The sequence below is a fragment of the Heliangelus exortis genome, chromosome 1, assembly GCF_036169615.1.
Source record: "Heliangelus exortis chromosome 1, bHelExo1.hap1, whole genome shotgun sequence".
Classification (NCBI taxonomy): Eukaryota; Metazoa; Chordata; class Aves; order Apodiformes; family Trochilidae; genus Heliangelus; species Heliangelus exortis.
Window position 1 is genome coordinate 41,210,446 of NC_092422.1, and position 22,990 is coordinate 41,233,435.

At 39.8% G+C, this 22,990-nt stretch overlaps 1 protein-coding gene across 2 annotated transcripts in view; it reads right to left on the reverse strand.

Annotated features, from left to right (window-relative positions):
• Positions 1-22,990, reverse strand: part of TBC1D4 (TBC1 domain family member 4) — a 109,009-nt gene that overhangs the window by 85,020 nt on the left and 999 nt on the right. The window lies entirely within an intron of this gene.

Below are 22,990 nucleotides of genomic sequence, written 5' to 3' on the forward strand. Positions count from 1 at the left end.
CTGTGGCACACGCTGATAAGGCAGTGATAACTCTGCAAGGTGACATTTTTCCATGACACCCTTTGAACAATGAGGTAGGCTTGGTCTTCAGACTGAGGTGCCTTCTGGGGTGCTCCATAGCTCTCCTACTCCTCTGGAGTCTCTGTGTCTCATAGGAATAAAAAGGATGTAGGAGGTGGTGTGAATTCAGATCTCGTGCCACAGACAGCGTATAGCATAAGCATAAGGTGAAAACCACTCCTGGTCTCCCATACTACAAGCACCAACTGAGAACCTAGGGTATTTTCTGATGTAAAGACAAATCTGTCACCCACCTTTGACTAGAAAAAAAGAATAGTGCAGCTCATTTGTGCAAAGCAAAGCAGTTTTGCTCAAACTACACTGAAGCTCTGTAAAACTTGCACTGAGCAACTAAACCAGATTAATATTCTGCTGGGTACATGAGGCAATCTCCTCTGAGAATTTCCTTCTTCTTGCAATCCTAATTCAAACAATGTGCTGGTAAGAAACTGAAAAGGTTTCTAAACCTCATTGGCTCATTAAGAGTCTAAAAAAAAAAAAACCAAACAAAAAAAACCTTAATGAAATATCTCTTCTCTTGGCACACCACAGTTGTGGAGTGTAAATTTATACAGAAATCCAGAAATGAGATTCATGTCTATTTTTGTTCCTAGTAAATGGCAAGATTCTGGCTAAAAGGGTGAGATGATGCTTTGGGGTGTTGGTTGGATGCAGGACTGAATAAAGGGACAACTTCCACAGCACAATTCCAACCTTCTTCAAAAGTTAGGAAGACTGAAGGACTGACCTTGACTGAGTTTGTATTTTGGCTTTGGCTTTTTTTTTTTTTAAATACTGTGCTTACCCTTTGCAGCATAATGTCAACAAGAAGTCAGACTCGGTGATGGTCTCTCTGTGAGAGACTTACATTTCAGCTTAGGTCTGAATTTTGAATGTTTGCACACAGTTAGGTTATATTTTTAAAAACTTTTTTCAAGTGCACTTCAGCTGGAACTATAAAGGCACTCCACCTAAAAGAAAAGATGTGTTAACCACAGACATGAAGTAAAATCAGCTGTTCCTGTTAACTCCAGTTCTAAAATAAAGGACATGGTCCACAATATTGCTCATATAAACTGCTACATATTTTAACAGACCTCAGTCCATGTTAGGCCCATTTGCCCCAGCCCATAGCAGGCAAAGAATTTTTATCTTTGTATATTAAATAATTTGTAATACTGAATGGATACCGGGCACTGCATCTGTTTCTCCTTCAAGTTCAGTCTCTCCAAACTGATTGTTTCAAATACAGAAATACCTGAGAACAACTAAAAACTGTTACAGCTTGTTTACCCTATAATGGGAAGGAAAAGGGACCAATAAACCATTACCAATAAATAAAGCTGAAAATTTCAAAGGGAAACTGAAGTACAAGTGGATAGATTACTATCCACTATCCAGGTGCTACAATCACTGAAAACGTGAGGAAATCTGAATGAATGATTAAAAATTGTTCCCAAATATCAAGTTTCTGTCTCAAAAGGGTATCAGGGAATTTTGTATTTAGTTTTAGGTAAAAGGAGATCTTTTAGTAGCTGGCAGTCTTTTTTATTGTCAAAGCATCATATCTGCCCTTAAATACATGTTAACACATTTTTAAAAGGTAGCTGATGCATATTTAGAGCAATTACTAAAAGTTAGGGGATAGCTATAAAAAGCTGCCCTTTTATATTTAGATTCAGTAAATGAGTAATCATCCCCTTCTGAAACTCCACGTTATAAACAGATGAATTTATTAGGACATATCTTCCCCAGAATGAAATCAGTCCCTTTCAACTTTGCACACAGCAGTCAAACCATCACGTCTTGAATTCAAATGTAGCCTAAGAGCAGTTTTCACACTTGGTAATAAAAAGGGTAATGCACTCTTTATTAGAGAGGCATGACTGAATTCATTTAAGCTGTGAAACTACTTTTAATGCTATTGGAAGGCCTTTCTCTTTAAAATGAAATTACTTTTTCTGAAGTGTGTAGGGAATTCATTAACTCTAGGATTTCCCAGCATCTCTACTGCTTTTGCTGTTTTGAAATATTATGGAACTAAACTGTATTTTCATCAATTTTTTCCATATCATCAGGGGAATTTATGTGACACTCCTGGCTCAAGATGCTTATGGCTGAGCCATGCAATTATCTCCTGGTTTCACTGTGACCTGAAAAGCATCTCTTCTGGGCTTTCTTGATTTGGAAGCAGGTTCAGCACTGGACTTCACACATGGGTTTCACCAGCCCTCCAGACTGCATCCAATACACAGCCTGAGCATTCTGTCCCTACTGCCTACTCTTAAGGTAGAAGGGATGACCAGCACAGTGGGGCTGATGAGGTTTACTTTTTCCTAACCCTAAACTGGTGTGTCAGGAAGATGCTCTGTCCCCTAGCTTTTGTTCAGAAGTAAGAATAGGTGACGGTGGGAAAAGGATCTGATATCAGCATCATCATCTTTCATCCTTCCTTGAAGATGATCTCAAAAAGAAATCTCTGTTTCTAGAGACTCTCCTGTCCCCAAAGACTACAGTTTCTCTCCTTGCTGGTCTGTTGGTCCATCTGGAGGGAAACTACAGTGCTTTTTTGCTTAAAATACATCAGAAAATACAATATTCTTGTAAAACATGAATGAAAAGCACTTCTGAATAGGAGAAATTTCAGTAGCAGCAGATCTGTTCTGCTTTCAGAAAGCTAATTGTTTGAAAAGTTGGGCACTAGCATTCCTGTAGCAAAAATGAGCTGCCCACCATATCTGTGGCTGCTCAGTCACCAAGTTCTGATGCCTTGGTGAGTTCACAGTACAGGTCCTCTCTCCTTGTATGTTTTGAATTTTCAAAATACAAAAGGCATCTGTGGATTTCAGTATTTTAAAAATTGTCTTTTAAGTGGGGGGGGAAGGGGCTGAGGGGGAGAGCCCGGGGTGTGGATTTTCCCTCCTTTCTTCTTTTCACACACACAGGGAGTAACCCTACACATATCTAGCACCAGCTGATAAGATGTGAGCCTCTTTCCCACATGTGAGAAAATACACCTCATCTTGGCTCGGATTTGTCAACCTACTCAGACAACCAGTGTCAGAAACCTGGTCTCCAACGACAGGCCCAACAGGCAAGTTACCCATCTTCTCATCTGTTCAGCCCTTTCTGGAGATCCACCTCACATTTAACATCTCTACTTCAGAACAAAATTCTGACCCTATTTAACCTGTGTTTGAGGGATGAATGTTCTGTGAAGGAGCTGAGCTTTCAACTGATTTTCCTGACCTGTACCAATTTATCATTCTGTAAACATAGGCTTGTAACCACCAGCCAGGGAAAGATGGAGCCCTTAGCACAAAGCTGGTGTTAAAGATGGACATCTTTCCCTAAAGTTCAAAATACTTCAATTTCAAAGGACTTTAATTTCTCCTAATCACTTTCAAAATGCTGTCTCTTCTAGTATAACCTCAGGCATAAAAAAGGAAACATTCATTATGCTAAATCTGAATGTGTTTTTAACATATGTAATTGCCCATTTCCACACATCCATGTCTGAGACTAAATTAATTCATAACACAGTCAGCTTCATTCTTTTTTTTTCCCTCCACATTTTTGTAGAATTCTCATCATTTGTGAGCTGAAAACGTCTTATGGAAACAGACATCCCCCACACTCCAGAAAATCCTTATTAAAACCTCAATGAAACATTTGACAATTTAAATTAATGTCTAAACCTCTATGGAAGAGCATTACTTTGGATTGTTTTTCCCCAATTAACATTTTTAAAATAAAGAATTCTCATTTCCCCTGGAATGAAAGAATGCTCACGTAAACCAATAGCTCATGCTACAAGGCTCTGGTTTTAGATCAGAACATTGCCAAGGTTTTTGGACTGACATCCTCAAAACAGTTCAGTTACTGAACTATTATACTTTTCTTTGGGTTTTTGCTTCCATTTAAAAAATAATAAATCAATGCAAGCAACTCTTCCAAGGTATTTGGACATGCTAACTCTTCGGTTTGGTTTTTGTGTATAATCTGAGATTCTTGCTCTCACCAAAATCTATCCAAATTATAAATCTCTGCAAGATCTGGGCTAATAGTTATCTGGTGATAAATGTATCTATAAAGTGGTCACATTGCCTGGATGCTAACCAGACCCTGGAAATATTTTTATACAACCTTTAGCACTTTCTGCCTGCTCACGGTGGATTTGCAATATGACTGAATCCACAAATTCAGATGTGGGAAGGAAAGATTGAGTTTAGATAACAAGCTAGGGAGGGGAAAGAGGGAAAGAAGAGGACCAAAGAGGATTGAGAAAAGCCAAAGAACTGAAGGGGGAGCTGAAAGGAAGAATAACAGGGACTGCAGCCAAACACAACAAAAGGAACAAGATAGTGGCAAGAAAGAGAGACTGATGAGGACCTGTGTCAGACCACAGTCTGCAAATTCAAAAAGACTTAACAAAAACACAGAGCTAAGAAACAGACATGAAAAGTTAAGAGTCATATTGAGTACAAATGAGTACAGCGGCAGCAGCCTGCAAACAGGAAAGGAGCTGCAACAGCAAAGGAATGGGATTAAGCAAAGGTAAACTGGAAGCAGAATGAGAATGCAGAATTCAGCACCCACTATAATTACCACACCAGCATCTGAAATTTTTTTCTCAGTAAATGTCTGGCAAAAAATTTAAACTTTTCAGTTTTTTTTCTTATTTTCCATTGGCACTGATGGATGAGGCTTCTATTGCCATCAGGTATCCAATTAGCCCAAACGGGACAGAGATCTGCAGTGGATCTGGTGAAGTTCTTGACAATTTCTGTGGTTAAAGACTGATACTTTTTTTTTTTTCCGTGGCCCAAAGAACAGAAATCAAAAAAGGAGGATGACTCTGTAGTTACAGAAGATAAACTGTACCAAATGAGATTGTCACTTTCCTCCTACTGCTGTGATCTCCTGTGGTGCTAGGGAAAGTGTTTAAACTTTGTTTTGTTGTCCAATGCTTTGTGTGCTTTTCAGTGTCTGAGTGACTCATTTAAGGCCCTGGAATCTGATAAGATGGAAGGCTTGGAAGTTACAGCTGGAACAGAAGCTGGCATAAGGTCTAAATGTATCAACCATTTTGACAAGAGAGCTCCTAAACACTCTAAATTCAACATTCATGTAATTGACTTTTTTTTTTTTTTTCTATCCAGTTAAAAATCTCTTCCTGAGACTTTTTTTTTTTTTTTTTTTTAATTAAGACACCCCTTCCCTTCACTCATAAACATGAAAATGAATTTAATTATGCCTTTGTAGAACATTCATATCCTACAGTAACAAATAGCTCAGAGAGCCCCCTGGAGCAGTTAACGTGGACATTGGTGTATAAATACAAATATTTGTAATGCTTTGTAAAAATAGTAACTATACATCAAACTGTCACCAGTTTATTTTCTACAGACTTCTTGTACCTTGTGCCACCTACAGGGGCTCATGAAATAAAAAAAAAAAAAAAGCCTTCACAGCTAACATCTATGGCACACCTCTAATTAAACTGCTTTTTCCGACAGATCCCAGAGTTATCAGAAGGTCATATAAAATGCAATCTGCTAAAAAAAGCATTGAGAAGAAATATCCAACGGCAGGTTCGAGTACCTGAGTTTGTGGCAAAACAAGTAACAGCTTCTTTTTGGAATATTTTTCAATTATTTAACGTTGATACTTCATAATAAAGTGAAATGTGCCTGCTGGAAGATATACTTTCCTATTAAGGCACATTTTAATGCAACCAACAAGCAAAAAGATCATTTGAAAAGGTCTTGGTAAAAATTAAAACTTACAAAGAAGCTTTCAGCTGTGAACAAGATGTAACTATGGCACTCTTCAGATTATCCCTCCCAGTCAAATTTTGGACTTGCAGCCAATTTCTGGAACATTCATACCAGTGAGCCAGCTCCCTGAAGCCGGCTCGATTTGTCCAAGAACATCTGAAAAGCCTCCACCTTTAGAAATAAGCTTGGAAAGAATCATCACTTCTAAGTGTTTGAGCATACAGATATTAGCAGAACAATATAGTTCTGTATAATATAATAATAATATAGTTCTGTATAATAACAGCTGTAGCACTGGGCCATTGTACCCTGAGCTCAGCCAGAAACTGCAGCTCACAGGCAGCATGACTGCAAGGTTGTTTGTAAGCTGGAAAATAACCTGAAGTAAGGTACTTTATTAGAAATCATATATATGACCCCTGCTGCATGTTCTCAGGCAGGGATCCAGAAGGAAAGGCTTAAGGAAAAAGAATTTATCTATATAATGAGAGAAATGGGAATTTTAAGAGGATCAGTCTCACAAACAGGAAGTTACCATTTGTTGGAACAGGATTCATGTTGTTTAAAGCAGGCATCAGTACCATATTTGCAGATTCCTTTATGTGAAACTGCAGGACCAGGCAGGAAAAAAAATCAGTTATGCTTGATCATATGCAAATTACTTTACAAGGTCCAGATGCTCCCATTGTAGAGGTTTTTTGTAAGGCATGGATGCTTCTGCTTTATACCATTACACTGAGGAATTCTTGGGAGTGCACAGCAAAAGATGCAGTTCTTGTATAGAAGCTTAAATACTCAGAACCTGAAACAGCAAAGTGAAAGTCACCTATGCTTGTGAAAATAGAATAATGGTAGAAGCTGCAAGGAAATTTTACTGATACAAGGTCATCCTACTCAGACAAGCTGGAGAAATACACAAGCATTAGAACTCCCCAAAGACTAGAAAGAGGCATTTTTGTTAATGTAGGCTATTAAACATTGCTAGTGGCTCAGTCTACTCCTGAAAGCAACTGATCTTTTTTTACAGCACTAATAAGCATTCTGCACATAAAGCCAACCCTCCCCTCCAATCAGTACTTTCTTTTAAATTTACTTCTCTCTAAAAGATTATGTCTAGTCTAATTCAATAAATTTATTTCCAACTTGCAAAAAAACCCCAGAGAAATAATACTTTTATGAATGGAATTCCCATGCTTGAGCTATTCAAATGTTTTCATGCAGCAGCATTCTCTAAAACACGCAATTTTTTCACGTAGTTAATATCTTCTCTTTCCTTAGCTGATGCCATTTGTTACTTTATACTCAGTGGTCTGGGGCAAAAAGTATGCACTGATGTGTACTGTCATATATATGATGCTGCTACAGACTAAGAGCATCAGGTGGATGGAAATTAGTGACTGGATGACATGGGAGATGAAGACTATTGTAGCACTCTGAGCTCCCTGGTTAGAAGACAAGGGAAAGGGTCTGGGCACTCTATGGTGCCTGAATCTGTGAGGGTCTACTAGAAATATTGACTTCAACAAATTACTACTATGTTTGGGGTTTTTTTGGGTCATGTTACTATATTCAAACTATGTATTTGGAGTTTGGATTGACAGGAAGCTGAACATGAGCCAGCAGTGTGCCCAGGTAGCCAAGAAGGCCAATGGCATCCTGGCCTGTATCAGGAACAGCGTGGCCAGCAGGTCCAGGGAAGGGATTCTGCCCCTGTACTCAGTGCTGGTGAGGCCACACCTCGAGTCCTGTGTCCAGTTCTGGGCCCCTCAGTTCAGGAAGGAGATTGAGGTCCTGGAGCAGGTCCAAAGGAGGGCAACCAGGCTGGTGAAGAGACTCGAGCACAGATCCTATGAAGAGAGGCTGAGGGAGCTGGGGCTGTTCAGCCTGGAGAAGAGGAGGCTCAGGGGAGACCTCATCACTCTCTACAACTCCCTGGAAGGAGTCCAGGTCTCTTTTCCCAGGCAACTGTCAGCAAGACAAGAGGGCACGGTCTCAGGTTGTGCCAGGGGAGGTTTAGGTTGGACATTAGAAAGAATTTCTTTACTGAGAGGGTGATCAGATATTGGAATGGGCTGCCCTGGGAAGTGGTGGATTCTCCATCCCTGGAGATATTTAAAAAGAGACTGGATGTGGCACTCAGTGCCATGGTCTGGTAACTGCAGCGGTAGTGGATCAAGGGTTGGACTTGATGATCTCTGAGGTCCCTTCCAACCCAACCAATTCTATGATTCTATGTAGATTTCCATGAAGCAGAGAAACAAATGAACAACCTTCTACCACCCAATATGGATTAAAAAAATAAGAGTTAATAGGAAAAACAGCACCAAAGCAAAAATAGACAAGAGATGCCACGGCTAATGGGAGGAATGACACCCAAGAAGATATTTAGATATTTATTCTGTAAAGTTGTAGTGCTACATCTCTACTGGCAACTAACCATGTCTGGTGTAAAAATAATATGATTCAAGAAGCAGAAGGAATGCATTTGTCAAGGTCAATGGTTAATTACTCACAAGCCTGATACTTATGCAGGACACTAGAAGCTTCCCCTTTTCCTCCAAACAGCCACTAATTGTTCCTCCAGCAGACCACAAGCACTCCATTGGAAGAGTTACCATTCCCTCATGAAGAAGGGCAATTGCTCCCTCTTTTCCCTCCTACTCTAACCCACACTGACACATCCTCTCAGGAACAGCACACTGCAATTTTGTTATATACCACTCCAGTCCTGTGAACTCTACAGCTTCTTTAAGATCAGTGGAAGAATTGAGGGCTTCCTAAAGACTCCACCTGCTCACCTTCCACAGTGCACCCGGGCAGGGTTTATCAGTTAATCAGTTTTGAGTCTGTTCACTTCTATTAAGGAAGGCAGAAGTCCTCTCAGTCTTAAATTCAAATTTCAAACAGTAGCTTATATATGAAAGTATCTGATTTATAGTTCCTGTCAGGCCTATCATAACGAGTTAAACATGCTTTTAAAAAATAATTATCAACAACTGCTCAGTCAAAAAAAAAAAAAAAATCTACCAATAGAGATGTTCAAAGACCACAAACAAAATACACATTTTTAAAAAAAATAATTTTACATATTTGCATGGAAAACACACTCATATACTCATATTAAACACATTCAGACTTCATCAGGTAGACTCAAGATGAGCATAGGGACCTACAATAACAGCCTTGTATTACATTAAGAGGCAGAGATGTAATAGGAGACTTTCAAGAACAAATATTAAGAGGCAGAGATGTAATAGTCAGGAGACTTTCAAGAACAAATATTAACTTTATAGTTTGATAGATGAACCATAACTGCATGAAGAGTAAAAAAGAGTTCTTTTCGTACAATTACGAGTGGATTAAGAGAGAAGAATAAATCAGAAATTGCTAATTATGTCAATGCCATGAGTATGTTTGCACATTTGAAAACTTCAGGCACTAGAAAACACCGCTGAACCAATTAAATCTTCCAGAGATTAAAGTATGCTTATCTGGAGTGTACTTTTTCACAGCAGTTCTTACCAGGCTCAAGTTTACTTTGCTCTTAACCAGGCAATCTACCAGCTGTAGCAGCAGGAACAAGCATCCTTCAGCAGCAAATTGTCTTGGTAGCAGCAATTTGATTCAGCTGCCACGTCATGTCCCAGAGCTACTTTACAGCCTTTTACAACACAGCACAGAACCCTTTCCCTCCATCATAGGGGTGTGTTGTTGAGGTTTGTGTGCTGGGTTTGGTTTTTGTTGTTGTTGTTGTTGTTTATTTGGGTTTTTTTTGGCTACATATCTTCTTCCCGAAACATGATATGACTGCCAAGGAAGCCAACTTTCACTTCTCAACAGTCATATAGTCCTGATTTAAAAAATATGTGGGAGGTCCCGTGTTTTAAAAAAAGGTCATGAAGGTGACAACAAATTTTAAATGCAAGGGAACTTTGAGCATGTAAAAACTTTAGGATAGCTCTATTAAAATCGAAATTATCACCATGCATGGTTATTTTTACACAATTTTTAAATTTTTTTATTCAATAAACAGCAGTTATCAGAAAAAATATTGAAAAAAAAAATTTAAATGGGGAAAGAAATAGAGGAGACGGTCTTTGTGATATTTCTAAAATGTGAAATTTTGGGACTAGCAATGCAAACAGATATAAAGTTAAAATTTTTATAACACTGACAGTGATATCTGAAAGGCTCAGCTCCTGGCAACATGTGATTAAAAGAATGAATGGGTTTTTTTCTTGCAAGTTTTAATTTGGGGCAAGCAGATTGCGAGAAGCAGTCGGGGGGGGAAAGGATAATAATTTTTTTTCCTATGGTCAGAATCATGCCTCTTCATGGCCAACAGTCAGTAGAGAACAGTATTATACTCCTAGATTCTGACAATTTCAAGGAGCTGAGAAAAATGGAACAAGAGACATGACATGAGAAAAAAATAAGCAAGAGCCTTGTATACCCATGAAGTAAAAAGACTGGAAAAACCTGAAAAATTGAAAACTAATGCATCTGTTGACAAGTAGTAAAGGATCTTCCAGTGATCTGTGTTCCTCACTATTCTGTGTACAGCTCTGATTTCTGTACCACATTCCCCATTACTTTCATGTCATGGTTACCAGCCCTGACTTCATCAGAGTCTTTCACAGGCATCAACCAGAGAAAACATCCTTTTAAGAAGTGTGCTCCCCTGGATGAAGGCTCCTGGTGTGTACAACAAACAAAGCCTGTAAATCTGCATGCCAATAAAAGCTGTTATGTTTTCTTAGGTCTCTGCAGGGCTCCAAATGACAGTAGCACCATGTACTGAATCTGATTTAGAAACCTGTCACATCCTTATCCACCCACTTATTCAGCTGAAAGATATTTTGACGTTTTAATAAGAACAGTACTATCAGAAACAAGAAACTTTAAGATTACTATTTTTATGACATTGTAACAAAAAGAAGATGCTATATTTGATGGGAGGATTATACTGAAAGGGTTGTAAAACCCAAAATGTCCCACAGGCCAGTAAAGCAGTGTGACCTTCTAGGAGCTGTCAACCCTATAGGGAAACACAGGGCAATATGGGCAGAACGACTTCAGTGACTTAGTTCCTATTTAAGAGCAGGGCTCTCTGGACAGATCCTGAAGTTGATGACTGAGTAGTCCCCTGAAAACAACCCACAGCAATAAAGTCCAGGATGAAAGCCTGAAGCAGACCCTGCATAGTTTAATGCTGGGCTCTTGCAGATACATAACAGCAGCCCTTCCAAAAGTGATCCATTACATTACATATGCTGCTCCCTGGAACATGGCCGGGGAGCCAGCTCAAGGGAACGAATTGACCTCTGTAACAGGACACCATGAAGCCTGCTCTTTATTCCCAACAAAATGGCCCAGTACAGGGTTGAGAGGAAGTTATCTTCTGTATGCTATATAGGTAACAGACTTAAATAACATATATAACTAATGGAAAGAAGAATATCATGCAAAAACAAAGCCTGAACTTTCTATAGATGAACCCAGGTGACCCTAAATTTAAACCTAACAGCCTACCTGATATTACCTGAAACCAACAATCCCACTCAAAAATGTAGGATTGACACACTCAGTAGGATTGTCCCATTCTCTGTGGTGTCCCATGACAGAACAAGGGGTAATGGTCACAAACTGGCACACAAAAGATTTAGCCTGAGTATGAGAAAATACTTCTTTACATTGAGGGTAACAGCACTGGAACAGATTGCCCAGGGAGGCTGTGGAGTCTTCATCCCTGCTAACACTCAAACATAGGTGCAAGCATGCTTCAAATCATTATGCAAAAGGATTAAATAGCCAAGTTGAGAGTTTTACCACTGTTTTTACCTCATTAAGTGAACGATTATGTACCTGGCTGTGCAGGCATGCACAGGCTGGGTGCTGTTCCTACAAGGATGGCAACAATCAGTGGGACTTGGCAGAGTATTCTGAGTTTCTGACACAGTAACAGCAAGAACTGTAAAATCTGCAAAATGAACATCAAAGACAGAACTCTGGGTTTTTCAGAGGTATATACTGTGGTATACTATAAAATCCAACAGTGCAATTGTAAAACTAAGTAGATAAAATCCAATGTATTAGCACTACCACGTTGAAGGAAAGTAACAGAATGAAACCTCAAGTTTAGCACAGTGCCAAAGCTCGTGATATTCCAGTTTACAACATGATGTATTATCCAATAAGTAATAAATGGTAACCTATATATATACCTCCCTGGGTTGCCTGAGGCTGACACTTCCAAAAGTAACATATTTTATCTAGAGCATCCACTGCTTTATGGTGGGGAAATCAAGTATTAACTGTTTTCTCAAAATCTGACCTTTTTTATGGTGGTCACGCGAGAACTCAGAGCAGAAGCACATAAAATAGCCTCTCAAATCTGAAAAAATATACTCAGATAAGAAATAAAATGGCACTACATCTTAGCTTTTACTCATCTTACTTTTGGTGGCATCACTGCAAAGAATTGTTTAAGTTTCAACCTTTAATTTTCACTAAACTTAAATTTCCCTTTCAAATCCCCATCCACCACCATCAACTAACAAGTGTATAATGTTAATTAAGTCAGATGAAGCACGGACCAATGGTTGAACACAATAATAATAATCTAGAATAATCTCAAAGTGTTGACTGGTCTTCACATTTCTCACACTCCCAACTGTGATGCTGTGCATTTTAAGGGCAACCTGCATTTTGAGCAAAATAAAAAAATACACCCCCCAAAAAAAACCAAAACCCACCATCTAACACAAACCAGCATTCATACAGATCCACAGATGTGCTCTATGTAATTTTTTTTACATTGCCTTCTGTGGTGATTTTGCAGTCAGAAGGTCACTTTGGAGGAAACATATTCATTTTGTAAACTTCACACCATCCCACTAAACTGCAGATATTATTTTTAGTTCTCCCTAGCACCAAGCAGACAGGGAATCCAAGGCACAGTGCCAGGATGTAAACCCACTCCTTCTCAGCTGGATTTAATCACATTGCCTTGCTCCCAACTCTGCTACCATGTTTAGGTCAGCAAATTTCCTCAAGGCTAAATCTGAATACATGCACACATATGCCATGGATAATCTGGGTGTGTTCCTTCATGAATAATTCAGATAAAAATATGATGTGCTGGTCTTACTGAAAGGCTCACTTGATTTGCTCTTTTGGCAAGGTTTGCCCAAAAAAAAGTAGTGCTGAAGAGTAGCCAACATCTTGCCTCTATTTATAATGCAGTTAGTTTACAGAAAAAGTGGATCCTCTTCAGAGACTGTTTTGTAACTGTGCTCAAGCTGCACAGAAAATTAAGAGACTCTTCACTGAGTATCACAACAAAGTCAGGCCAGAAGTGTTTTCTACAGAAGTGATACTTGTTTGAAACTAATTTACAATCTCCATAAATAAGGAAGTCTGGTTTACAAGCCTAAACCAAATGCTACAGAAAGAGCAGTGTTTTTCATAGAAAGCTCTCCTATCACATGCTATGGGATTCGCACAACAAAGCAACGCTTCAGCATCTTAAATGTTTTGGGTGGTTGTTTCTTTTTTTGTGGGGGAAGTTGGTTTGGGTTTTTTTGTGGTTTTGTTGTTGGTTTTGGTTTTTTTTTTAACATACAGTTACAATAGCTTGTTTGGCAATTTGTATCCTAAACTCTTAGACTGCCAGCAAAGAACCACTACACTGAGGGTAGTTTGGTATTTACTTCCATTGCCAAGTATGGCAGGAGGTCATACACACAAATCACTTCTCTTTCTGATCTGCACACTAGCAGCAATTAGTTTTTTCTCCTTAGGCCATGAGTTTGCATGCTATGACAGAGCTGGGGCAGGCTGGAATCTCAGAGCTTTGTGTGTCTGCTGCAGTCCACCAGGAGCATCAACCTGAAGGTCATACACCAGCTTTTGACACAGGGTGTAGCTGGAGTTTATGTGCTGCTTTGTTTTTACCCTTCCAGCTGAGCAGTCCTAAAGAAAGTAACTGGTTCCTCTCTGGCAAACACAGCTCTGTTAAATATGTACTACCCTACTTCTATTTTTATTTAGAAATCCTACCGTAAGCTGATCAAGCCAAAGCAAGAAATAAACTATGAGGAGGCATATAAAAATAAGCTTCAGCAAGTTAGCATTGCATGTCCCAGTTTGTTACTGGATATTTACTCAAGTTAAAAAATACTCAAGAATCCACAGACCACTGACTACTCCCAGAGTTCCTGGGACGTTGCTTTTTTTTTTTTTTTTTTTTTTTTTTTTTAATGAACATAACAGGAAACCCATGTCAGGGTCACAGAGTACATGAAATATATTTAACATCAGCATCCTAAAAAAAAAAATATTTGTTAATCTTGAGAGGAATAACAAAATCATGAACAGTCTGGAAGGCATTCATTGCTATGCCCCTAAGCATAATATTCACAAAATCATAGAATGGTTTGAGTTGGAAGGGACCTTAAAAGTCATCCAGTTCCAAGCCCCCTGCATGGGCAGGGACACCTCCCACCAGACCAGGTTGCTCAAGGCCCCATCCAACCTGGCCTTGAACAATTCCAGGGAGGGGGCAGCCACAACTTCCTTGGGCAACCTGTGCCAGTGTCTCACCACCCTCAAATTAAGAATTTCTTCCCAATGTCTAAACTAAATCTCCCCTCTTCAAGTTTGAAACCATCTCCCATTGTCCTCTCACTACACCTGTGTAAAAATCCCTACCCCAGCTTTCTTGTAGGTCCCCTTCAGATATTGGAAGGTTGCTATAAGGTCACTTTAGAGACTCCTCTTTTCCAGGCTGAACAACCCCTTGCTCAACAACAATATTCTGACTTCCTACATGTTTTTCAGTGCATCAAGGATCTCTAAACAGCACTGTGCAGATCTACACATGGCAAGAGCCATGAAAAGTAATGAAATAACCCCAATTGTTTTAGCAGAGCAAGCTGCTGGTTTAAGTTTATTAACATGCAAAAATGAACTTCACAACCGAAGTACACTTTTAAGTCAGATGTAATGGAAGGAGGAAAACCACAGAGTAAGGCATGGTAGAGTTGGGAAAAAGCCACACTTCAGTGGTATTTGGTTTGGTTTATCTTATCTAATAGCTTCTATAAGTCTTTTACACAGGCTTTGAACAAGGATCTTTCTCATGTTTGCATTTTACAGTAATGTAATCCTTCATTAAAAAGTCACATGCCCAATACTGTAAAATCCCACCCACCTTGAACGAGTCCAGAGATGCAGAACAAGATAAACCTCATACATACTGACCTTACAAAATTCCAGATGAGATAATTTGTAAAATCCTACCTAAATGTGAAGAGATAAAAGGGTAAAAAAGGAAATTACAGACTCCGTGAGAAAGCAACCTGATTTGAGCAGAGATGAAGACAACTCACTACCACAAGTAACCTCTGAAGTTGGGAAATGTGGTTTAGTAGATAGAACTCATCCAAAGCACGAAGCAGAATGCCTAAAAGGCACTGGGAAAGCATTTAAATATATACTGCATACCTATATTGTGTGTGTGTACTACAATTTTTTGTAGTATTCAGTTGAAATATTTTGCCTCTCTTAAAAAGGATCCAAATGAAGAGAACTGTTAACTCATCTGTGTAACTGCTTAGTAGCTCATGACATCTTTCAAAAGCTCTGACATAAAAATAAAATTTAAAGACATGTATAACATGTTCTTACTATATGCCAACTACCCTGGCTGAACAGTCTTCATAATATGACAGCCTTTGAAGCACACATTGCAGGGGTTTTTTCAGTTATCTTAAGTAACCAAAACCACTTTGAAGGACAGAAAAGCCAGGTTTAAGCACTGCAGCTGACGCCAACACACAAAATTTCACCTTGGGAAGGTGAAATGCTATCTAGTGGCCTCGCTGCTGCTACAGCTTCCCTTTTGTGCCCAGAGAGGGTTTGCTCAGGGAGCAGCAGAAATCCCAGTGGCACCAGAAGAAAAACTTCTCATTGGAAGTCCTAATTCCCTGCAGCAGGGAGGGGAATGACTAAGCAGCCAGTGTCTTAAGAGAGGGATGGCTTCACTTCCACCAGCAGGATGGATCCCTGTTTATTTCAAGGGGTTTGGCTGCTGTGAATGGGCAGAGGTGAGTGAGGGAGTGCAGCTTCAGACCATGGTAGCTTTGTGCTGGTTAAGCATGACTGTGTTCTGAGTGAAGACTTCACTGGATTTTTCAAGATACCCAGCTAGCTTTTATAAAAACATGCAAGCTAAAATTCTAATATGGGCTACAAATGATGAATGCAGCTTTGAGGCAACTCTGTGTCCTTTTATTAGCCTTTTGTTTGTTTGTTTGTTTTTTTAATGTCTTTTCCTTGCAGTCCTAAATATACTACTAGAACTAATCCCCTACAGCACGAACAGGCTAACCCCCCCCAGCCAAGAATTACCAGGGTGCTTTCAGATCTTCAGGACTGCCAAGAATGATTATTTTCCCACCTCACCAATCTACCAATTGTCACCTAATTGAAACACCTGAAAAAGGAAAAAAAATAACAACACAAAGTCATGTTCATGGATGAAAACATGCATTTCCAAAACTGATGCACATTCTCTGGTGCCCAAAATAGATCACATAAACTGGAGGTCACAGTTCATGCATCATCCTGGGGTAATCACATCCAAACTTAGTTTTCCCCTCACCCTCAGACATTCAGTATTGTCTGTTTAAACTTTGAAGGCCCCTTCAGGGCAGATGCTGTTTTTAGTGACATGATGATCATACACTATCTTGCAATACCAATGCTCTACTTTATTTTAGAACCCATGTTATTGCATTTGGTCTTGATATACCTACCTATCTGTGTCAGAACACAAGGTCACAGATATTGTATTACAGAATAGTCTACACAGAACAGAAAAAGCACAGATTCTGTTAATAAATTAAGTTACTTCGTTGTCTTAAGTTTGCTTTCTATCTGCTCTCAAACACCACATTATTTAATAAACTGAGACTTTCAGTAGGTCTGGTCTTTTAACTCAAGTCCATATCCTTGTGGTCTCTCAGAAGAGTGTAGAACTTGAAGGTAGACAATGCCAGAGTCCACATATTTCAATAATAAAAGCCACATGGAAATAACTCTTTTTTTTTCTTGTCTCTGAACTTTAATTAGTAGCTGAAACCACAAAGGAAACAAAACCAGGTGGCAGAGGACAGCTGGTGCCATGAGGAGACTGTGCCAACACTGCTGAAAATTCTGCATGGCCTATAGCCTAGACAGCAATCCCTGTGGCTGGCTCAAAAATTCATCATGGAGTTCATCACTTTACCTCTGAGAAACACAAAAGGCTCAGGAAATTCCAGACAAACAGGGAAGACATATGGAAGAGATGCATGGAAGGGTGAGCTGTGCACATCAAATACTAGAGCAAATTCTAGAAAAGAGTAGACATTGGCAGGAGTCTGTCACACTACTGCTCTGCAACAACTCTTTAGAAATTGAATCATTTAGAAACTGTACCACATTCACTTTTGTAAACATTACCTTCAAGCATTTTGGTCCGAGATTTTTACCATCCCTAAAAATCAGACTCTTTCTGTTGCCAAGAGGGAGAGCATAAGCTAGCCAAACCTTTTGAAAGTCAGTTTTCTATTTAATTATTTTTAAAAAGGAACTGTCTCGCCATTTGAATAGCAGAAAAAAAAAATGTAGAAACAGATAATCTGGAGAGAGCTTTGAGTTGGTGTACATACTAGCCTTATCTGATCACTGTATTGCCTACAGCCACTCTCAGTGAGCTCACATAATTTCCTATGTTACCCATTCTATATTTGATGTTGCCTTGCTGAAAACACAGTCCTACTTAATGTCACATCTACTCCCCCAGTAAGGGGTGGTTTTCCCCAAAACTGCAAAAGGGAAAATGAATTCATTCTTTCTACAAACAGAACAGATAAGATTATTTTAAACAAACATTTCCTCTCCTAAACATTAATAAGGGATAAAAAGGTTACATATCACCATCCATTCAGAAAAAACTAACAATTTTAATGTTTATAGGATTTCTTGTGTTCAGGACATGGGAGAAAAATACCATGGACAGGAAGTTCAAAACTGGAACTTAAAGAAAGCTTTACAAGCCTAAAACGAGAAGCACGGTCATTTTCAGAAGAAGTGCAGAATCTATCATTAAGAAAAACAAAAACAAAACTTTAATCTCTCAAATGTGAGTTCCATTTCCTAAATATTAAAGTCAGAAGATGCTTTAAAAAGTCAACTGAACAAACAAAAGAACAAAAAGCAAACAAAAGCACAAAACAAACAAAACAATACCAAAACCAAATAACCCCCAACAAAAAAAAAAGGGAGTGCAAGATTTTTCATCTGAGGCTGTACTGTTCATACAGGCTGGAGATAATGAGGCTGCTCACTGAGCAATTCTGCATTCATTGCAAGCCTTTAGCATCCAGCCTTTGTTTTGAGTTACTGCTTTTCAGTTTGTCACCCCAGAAACGAAATTCTGACCCACGCAAATTTAGAAAAAATTTTCTTTTGGTCTCTCCAAGGCTTGTTTTCTTGATTAAAACTGAGACAACCTATCCTTCTGATAGGTTTGTAATCACAGCGGACTCAGGTCAATCTAAAAATCAAACTGTGCATCTTTCCCATTTCCTGAAGAATCCTTCAAAACCCAGAGCCCGTCTTCTTTCTTGTGTTTGTTATACCTACTCAAAACACATCTTATCAGATGACTCAACCTGTGCAGCATTTTAATATGAACTGTGACAATGTTGTACGTATGTATTTAATATGCCAAGAATTTCCTACCATTCAGCCTGTGCTCCCGTGTCACAAAAAAAATCAAAGCACAGGAAAAACATGAATGTAAAGTTCACGAACTTTCTTTGGCCATTTCTAACTTTACACTTTTCAATAAGAAGCCTTAGAGAATGTGGTATTACAGCATAAAAGCCTCCTTTGAATAGCTAAATTGAAAGACTTTGTCCTGATGCTTGTTTTCCAGAATAAATTGTCTTGTGGCCCAACAGACAATTAACACACTCTTGCAATAGACAAATGTTTCTGACTTTTAGCCTGTGCAGCAATCTGGGTTACAAGCAGGCTGCCTCCGGCTGTTGTCTCCAGCCCTCTACCTCTCCAGCTCTTATCACAGCTCTACTTGGTCAGCAAAATGCCCCATTATTCCTGCTTCCCCTTGAGACAGCCTTGTCCCCCTGGCATGTGGTTGCACCCCCCCAGGATGGTGCAGCTGTATCACACACATAAGAGCTAAACCATACTGAGGTCTGTGCACCAGAATGTTTTTCTTTCACAGCCACCTTGGATTAGCTATGAAACCTCAGCACTATGCTTGGATCGTTGCTTTTAAGGTTTCTAAAAGAAAGACAAAAAGCATCAAGTAAGCTCTTGCTTCGCTCAGAGGAGCCAACTATCTTCACTAACAACCAATTATAGTATAATTACTTAGGATCCCAGCTCAGGTTAAAAAAAAAAAAAAGCTCTAAAAACAGGCTTATTCATGTTTCAAGAGGAAAATGTGAAGTCTAGACCAGCAAAATCCTTTTTTTCTTTTTTTTTTTTTTTTTTTTTTTCAGTGCAGAAAGAAACCAGACCATAAACTTCTCCCCTAGAGAACAGAGAACTCAAGGCAATTGTCAAACAGCATCAACTCATTTCACACAATTAAAATCTGGTTTATAATATAAAAATCACTATTTTATGGTAAAAAACCTTGAAGGTGAGCTTGAAAACAGGAATCAAAAAGGCTTTTCTGGGTGGCTGGGAGAAGGGTATGCTTGCTCTTTTTAAAAACAGAAGAGTTTATAAATAAGTAATAAATCTATTCCCTGGGGTTGTGAAGAAAAGCTGACAAATATAAAATGAGACAATGCTGTCATCTGATGCCTACAGACTCCATGCACCCTAAATAATTCTCAAATGACCACAGTCCAAATCTAAAAAATCTCTGGCTGCTATTCAGAAGCTACCAGTTAGCACCAAACAGATAACTACCCTCCATCCACTTCAGCTGGCTGCTGCTTTGAAAAGTTAGGAATGGCAAACACTGTAATAATTCTGAGGAGGGGGAAAAAAAAAAAAAGTCAAAAACTTCTGTTCCCATCCTCACTAGTCAAATGGCCCCAGAATTTTTGACTCCCCTTACAATTAAAGCATAAAAGAGACTCATTCTATTGAAAGTATCTTAGGACCCACCCCCATGCCGACAGCTGAGCTCTGGGTTTGATACTATGCCCAAGTACAGAATAGGAGTTGATCCACTGGCTCCTACTTTGCAGCTTTGCAGGCTTTCCAATAAAACATAAAGGTGCTTTTTACTGTCTCATTTTTCTCCAGCTGCAGGAAATATCATTAAAAGATGTTATCTTCCTGCCTGATGCTAGCAGAGCACATACTCCACTGGCTTTTTACTGGTCATCTGCTAAAGAAAGTGCAAGGACTGGCAAAAAGTAATGGGGTTTTTTCTGCGAGTAACAAACTCTTTTGTAGTCACAGTGAACACGTGTGCACCTAGACACTGTGCAACACCACTGGCAGACAAAGCAACAGGCTTCAAGCCAAAATTCTCATTCTCACCTACATTGTTTTTTGCATTACTGCACCAGCACTCACCTCTCGGCAGCCAATCATTACCCTCTCACTTTCATAATTCACAACCACCATTAAAAATTATGACTAGCTGTCTTCTAACTCAAAGACCACAGGACAACTCCTGCACTCTTCATTCCAGATTGACTTTGCATACTGCTGAACTTAGTATGGCCAAGATGGGTAACACCACAGATTTGCAGTCATCTTTGGGTAGCCTGGAGGCACTATGAGTACTGAAAAAGTTATCCCACCCTTCCCCTTCTCGGCCACTCATTGCTGCCTTGTGCCTCCAACCTACCTGTCTTGCTGTAAATGGTACTAAGGATGCACAATACAGCAATTGATGGAAGTGGTTTGGAACCAAACCAGCAAAGGTAGTGGAAAATCGAGTTTAATACCAGTCAATTCCCTGCTCCTGTTCACTGTGTGGCAGCATGAACAGTCATGCTGCAATGAGGATAAAGCTGAGTAGGAGGAATGAGAGGTCGAGGCTTGAAGAGGACAGGATCACTCCTCTCAGCAGTGGTGCCAACTTAGGCTGGCTGGAAATGAGTATGGCCCATGATGGAAAATGAGGTCGTCTTAAAATAACAGCTGTAAAAAATACTTTCTAAGCTAATATACACCACTAAGCTCACATAGCCAATATTGAAACAGGAGCACATACTTGATCGTGAAAGTGTGCAAGAATAGCACCTATTTTCTAGCAAACAATTAAGAGCTTCAGAAGCAGACTTTCAGAGCTAGCAACCTGCAGCTTGATTTCATCCGCTCAGGACTAGGCTTAAGCACAGATAAACTGCTAGAGACCTGAAGGGACTTAGCCAACCAAGCCTCAATAACTGGTAACAAAACTCAGGAGGGGAAAAAAAATTCCACCTTCTCCTTTTGATACCTGAAAGAAACTTGCCTATTAAGTCAGATATTTGTGAACCACATCACTGGCTGTGCATCTACTACCCTCACAGTAGTTTGCCTGAAAACCACATGCTGAGCAACCCTTGTGCAAGGCGCTTATTCTTTATTAAAGATAAGAAAGGTAAATAAAATTTTGCCAAATGAAATTTAGACTGCATTGTCAGAACATGATAGCAGGATAGAAGGTTATAAAAGGGAACTTGCTCATAGTATTAACGTTCTTCAATGGAAGGCTTTACCTAAAGTATCAATTTGATTTAATTCCATGCACATAAGGACATTATCCTCCATGAGGAAAGAAGGGAAGATACATGGATTACAGGTTTAGTCAGAAACAGCCTCCCAAATGCACCCAATGTTTTGCATGTCCACAAGAGTAATCGGGATCCACTATCTTATGAAATGAGACTGTCTTACAGGGTCACAGTACCAGAAAAAGCCCTATCCCCACAAAAAAATCTGGCATCTTCTGCCAGCAGCAGGAACTTCAGTTACCTTCAGTCCATATGGTCAGATTCCTAAAAGGACATTTTGGCTCCTGCCTGGCCAGATACAATCCCCTCTGTTTCATGCTCTTCCTGCATGCTCTCTCCTGGCGGAGTGCAATAGCAGCAGAAGCTGCCAATGAGTTAAGTGTAGTTACCTCCACCTAGGATACCACCTGTCCTGCCTTGGATGATGGCTCAAGCCATAGCTACGCATGCAATCTAAATCTGTCACGTTATTTCTGGCAGTATGTTGGCTCAAATAAAAATTAACACACTAAGAACTTTACAGTTGTTTTCTTAATATTTCCTACCCTCTTCACCTAAAAACACAAACAGCCTCCTCCTCCCCCCAAAGAAAAAAAAAAGACAATCCAAAACACAACAAAAAGAAACTCAGGCAATTGTTCAGTAGATCTAATGAGTCAGCTAAGCAGTTTCAGTGAAGTCCAGTGTTTATAACTGTGCCTGTTTATCCTCCATACGCATTTGTGAAAACTGAGAGGAAGGTGTCTTAACTTACTCAAGGGAAGGGATTATCATTGAAAGTCCTTTCTCTTGCTGTCACCATGCTAAATAAAGGCTCTACTCATCAAACCACCATCTCTCACCTACTCCAAACAGGGAGGAGAAAGAAGTCTGGTGCACATTTGATGCATGAGCCAAAGACTGTTAAAGAGTCAGGAAAATAGTGTCTTACTGTTGGCTCTTTTTTTTCCAGTTGGCACTTTATCAACAATGTCTCCACCCAAACCTAGGGTTGTTTGTAGCACTACCGAGTGTGCCTGAGCACGGCCAGGTGTCCTTAGCATGACCCGTAAGCAAAATACGGCCTGCTGGTTTCCACATCACCGGAGGTGGGGGCGTGGGGGAAATGCGGGTCTCTAGAGCCCTGAAAACACCGTCCTGGCTACTCGGTTCCAACAGTACTGCGACTGTGACACAAATTCTGCGTTTCGCTCACACAGAAAAACCTGTGCTTGCCACCGAGCTGCTGCGGGACGTGAGGTGGCTCCAGGGAAGAGGGAACGGGGAGAAAGAATGGGATTGCATCTCTCAGCGCACCCGCGTTCCGCAGAGGTCGGTACCCCCGTGAGCCGCGGACTCGGGATAGGGGGCGGCACAGCACCCCACTGCCATGGGGATTTTGTG